Source organism: Crocuta crocuta, unplaced genomic scaffold, assembly GCF_008692635.1.
Source record: "Crocuta crocuta isolate KB4526 unplaced genomic scaffold, BGI_CrCroc_1.0 scaffold124, whole genome shotgun sequence".
NCBI lineage: Eukaryota > Metazoa > Chordata > Mammalia > Carnivora > Hyaenidae > Crocuta > Crocuta crocuta.
Window position 1 is genome coordinate 3,936,358 of NW_027551573.1, and position 4,736 is coordinate 3,941,093.

The 4,736-nt window shown below is 52.2% G+C and overlaps 1 long non-coding RNA gene across 1 annotated transcript in view; it reads left to right on the top strand.

The window, feature by feature from the left end:
- The first annotated feature begins 3,407 nt into the window (after nucleotides 1-3,407).
- The window catches only part of LOC144221035 (uncharacterized), a 3,290-nt gene continuing 1,961 nt past the window's right edge, over nucleotides 3,408-4,736 (top strand). The window contains exons 1-2 of the long non-coding RNA XR_013331929.1: nucleotides 3,408-3,443; nucleotides 3,844-4,009. This is a non-coding gene — a long non-coding RNA (uncharacterized LOC144221035). The remainder of the gene's footprint in view (nucleotides 3,444-3,843; nucleotides 4,010-4,736) is intronic.

The following is a 4,736-nucleotide window of genomic DNA, read 5'->3' on the forward strand; positions in this document are numbered from 1 at the left end:
AGGGCCCCAGGGGCAGATGTGGAAACAGTGTGCCCACATGCTGGGGTGCCTTCCCCAGCAACTCCATTGGCAGGAGGGATGATGAAAAGCCGGGAGCCTTACCCACCAGCCGCCCCTCTGCTGGGCTCCCTGGAGGGGAGCTGGGAGGGCCCTTTCCCATCATTTCTGATGATTGAACCGAGTTCATGTTCAGAATGTATATAAAGTTATTTGGGCCAAATTTCCATGTTAACTGTTCAGAGCAGAAATGCTCAATGTCAGTTAAATTTGGTTAGATTACAAGACAACACAGTCAAGATCAAGAACATGTGGCCTGATTTGATTTAACCCAGAGAAGAAATGCCTTTTCCCTTCTGCTCGGCTATAACATTATACATATAAAGATACATACGTGCTTGCTCTCTGCCAGAAATGTCAACTGCTTTTGATCTCTCCCTTTAGATATTAAAGTTTCCCCAGCTCACCCCTCTGCTTGGCGGGCCCCTTAAGGGCTTTCAAACCAATAAACAAGCCTGGAGCTGTTGAGAGGGTGGAAGCTGTTTGCCTTTTGAGCTGGAGCCCCGTGGCCCAAAGGTCGTGTTTAATCAGCCTCAAGGTTTTGGTTAACACTGACTTGGAGTTTAAAATAGCATTTCAATAACCTCAGCCTCCTCCCGCTCCCCCATCAGCCATGGGAGGAGGGAGACAGAGGCCCCTGGCTTTCGAAGGGTTTGTGTGTTTGTTGTTAAGGTTCTGAAGCAAATGAGCTGCGCTTGGCTGGTGGCTGGGATGCAGAGCCGCCCATCTCGGCCGCCTCGGGGAGGGGCTGGGCCAGGACCAGGTCCTGAGTGCTCCCCAGTAATGGGATTTAGTGGAGCCGAATGCCAGCTGGGGACTGCATTTCCTTCTTCTCTTCTGCTTGGACTCAAAAGGTAGGTGATGTTCTTTAAAAGAGAACACGCGCCCCACCCCTGCCCCGCTGTATTATGCCCTCAGAACTGGGTGAAGGGGGAGAGGAGAGGCATTGCAGCCTCTCCTACAAGCTGCTTACAAACTCACCCAAGGCCGAAGACGGTATAAAGCACTCGCTGCTCTTCCTTCCCTGGGAAAGGAAGTCCACTCACCTCCTGAGATGGGAGTCAGGTAGCTTCTGCTGTCTGGTTTTCCTCCCCTTTCCCCACCTCTTCACCTTCCTTCTGTAGGATTCTGGTCTTCCTGTGGTGGCACTGGCCCTGGGAACCTTGTGGTAGACAAGCCCCCCACTAAGACAAATGGCTTTGGCTCCTCTGTAACAGAGCGTGCCTGTTAAAGCATTCTTTCAATGCATCATTATACTTAGAAATAGGCTCCTCATCCCACAGGCTAATCCAGCATGGCATCAAAAAGCTCAGCCGTCCTGTTGATGAGGAGGGGCTAGGGTATGCTGCAACAGCAAGGTGGCCTTGCCTGAACCCATTTGTCCCTGTGGAAAGTCCTGTGTGGATGAAGGGGCCCTCGGGGGCACCTGGTCCCCATGTACTGACTTAGTGATGCCAACAGCTTCTGCTGCCTCGCCACATGACTCCATGATCACGGAAGGAATAACTAGAAGGTTGAGAACCAGCTTTCAAACCTTTAGCCTAGAAGTAACACTCACCACTTCTGCTTGTTGATCAGCACCAATCGCATGGCCCTACTCCGTGCAAGAGATCTGGGAAATATAGGCAACGTATTAGGGGAGCAGGGGGTTCCTCTGCCACCACACACCCCACCTCCTGCATCTCAGACCCTCATAAGTCCCTTTTCTAGGGTGTGAGGGAACTTCCCTCTGAACTTATTGTTAGGGCTGGGTTGGGATGTGCCTGAATGTAGAAGCAGAGGATGGAAGAACCATCTCTATCATCATTGTCATCATCACCACCATCATCATCACCATCGTCACCATCGTCACCATCATCACCACCATCACCATCATCAGCATCAGCATCATCACCACCATTACCATCACCATCATCACCATCATCACCATCATTACCCTCATCACCACCATCATCACCACCATCATCACCACCATCACCACCATCATCATCATCACCATCATCATCATCACCACCATCACCATCATCATCATCATCACCATCATCATCACCCTCATCACCATCATCACCATCATCATCACCATCATCATCACCCTCATCACCACCATCATCACCATCACCATCATCGCCATCGTCACCATCAGCATCAGGATCAGCATCATCATCATTACCATCACCATCACCATCATCACCATCATCATCACCACCATCACCATCATCATCATCATCACCCTCAATACCACCATCATCACCATCATTATCATCATCACCATCATTATCATCACCCTCATCACCATCATCATCATCACCATCATCATCATCACCCTCATCATCACCATTACCATCACCTTCATCACCATCATGACCACTGTGACCATCATCGCTACTATCTATTCAGTATTTTCTATATGTCAGGCATGTGCTTAACCTTTTCGCATGTTGTCTCATTTCATCCTCCGTACATTATTATTATGAACCCCTCATTTATTGCCACGTTAGCTGAGGCTCAGAGAAATGAAATGATTTGCCATAGTTTGCCCATCAATAGTTCGCAAAGCTCAGGCTGTCAGACCCTGAGTTCACTATGCTACAAGCAGGTCACTGGTCCCCAAGACTGTGGGCTGTGCAGGGTGTCAACTACAAAGGGTCATTGTGCCATCAGAGGGAATCCTTGGCAGCCTCTCCTGCTAAAGTGGATGGTGGCCAGCTTCAGGAACCCCCAGACCACTGCTCACCTTGCTCCTCAGGACACCTGGGGCCTCCCTAGCCATGCCCCTCTGTGGGTCCAGCACCCCCAGAATTAGATGCTTATTGACTGGCTGATCCTGCCCAGTCCCAATGCCCAGAGGGTTTGGCTGAGGATGTCACCGGGGCCTGTGGAACTCAGGCAAGCAGTCCTGGGGTTGAGGGAGGACAGCAGGCCAACCACAGGCCTGTCTCCCAACAGTGGACTATGGGTTCCCCGACCTACATGGGCTCTTTCCCGTCACATCCTTCCCTACAGCTCGATGGAAGCTGTTTTGTTCTCCATTAGGCCAGACAACAGCTGGCGGGGGGGGTGGGGGGTGTCTATTAGAGTCTGATCCACCTCCAAAAAATGAGGGGTGTGGGGTGCTGCATTGTCCAACCCTGACCCAGGCCCTGGGAACTGGGTTTGCATCTTGGTGGTGGACGGGGGAGCTAGTCAGGTGGGGCAAGGGTCCTTCACTCATGCAGCTATTGATAGTGCCAGGCACCAGGTCCAGCCCAGAAAGAAGGATGAAACAAGGCCACTTGCACTTGAGGAACTTCAGGAGGGAGACAGACAAATTGTCCTAGAGTTGATAAAGGTGCAAAATATGATGGAGCTGNATAAGGATTCTGAAGCATCTGAACTGAGGGGGCAGGGTAAGAAGAGAGCACTCCAGGCAGAAAGAACAGCATGTGCAAAGGCCCGGGGGTTTGGAAATGCATGTGTGTTCTGAGAATGTGAATTTGCAGAATGTGGCTATAACGTTGGGTACAGGGCATGGGAGGGGGCAGGCATGGTAAGATAGGCACCAGAGGGCTACTTCTGGCTTGGGGGAAATTCATGGCCCAAGTGGCCTTTGATTTGGGCCCTCCTGAAGGTTGAAAAGACGTCAAGTGTGGAAATGAAGGCTTAATCTGGGTCTGTGAAGGAGGGCAGGGCCTGTGGGGGTGGGGGAGAAAGACGGGTGCTCCAGGTAGACTCTATTATTTCCTTTCACTGTATAACAAGTCCCCACAAACTGAGCAGATTCAACAACACCCGCTTCTTCGCTGACAGGTGTGTAAATCAAGAATCGAGCCTGACGTGGCTGAGTTCGCTGCTCAGGGTCTCACCGGCTGAAATGAAGGCATCTGGGGCTACAGTTCTCTCCTACGGCTCAGCGTTTGGTCTCAAGCTCTCTCGTCGTTGGCAGAACGTATTTCCTTGTGGCTGTTGGGCCAAGGTCACTGAATTCCGGTAGTTAGGAGTCGGGGTGGGGGGTGCTGCTTTGAGCCTCGAGAGGTGCTCCCCTCCATGAGCATCATGCTCACAGCAAGGCTGCTTGCCTTCTCCAAGGTCGGTGTGACTTCCCCTTTGGCAGCTGGTGGGACAATATTCCACTTGTGATTCCGTCAGCCTCATTTAGATCATCTCCGTGTTTTAAGTGCAGCTGATCTGGGACTTTAATCCCATCTGCGAAATCCTGACGGCAACACCTAGATTAGCGTCTGATTGAATAATCCGCAGTCAGGAACCTTGGGGCCCAGTTTAGAAACCTGGCTGCCACCCGATGCAAGAGGGACCCCGGGAATGGTGAGCTGGAGTAAGGGGGGCCCTTGGATGCAGCTGGGGGTTGGCGGGCTGGCCTCAGAGAACTGGCATCCGGAGCCTGGTATAGGGTGGACCGCACGGAGGGGTCTTCTGAGCAGTGGAGGCTGCTGAGACTGGCTTCCCTCCCCCCCCCCCNCCGAAGGCCAGAGACAAAGCAGGGCAAGGAGAACAGCCTAGAATGGCTAGTAGGAATCCTTTCTGCAGGCTTCGGGCTGTAGGGGTAGTCGGTCTCTAGCTGCCGGGCACCTAGCCCTGGGATGATGAAGGCAGAGAAATGACGCCTCCTGGGTGCAGAGGCTCGTTTGCATATCAAAGGCTTGCTCCCTCCACCTGGGCCCTTTGCTGCCTCTAGAATGGCT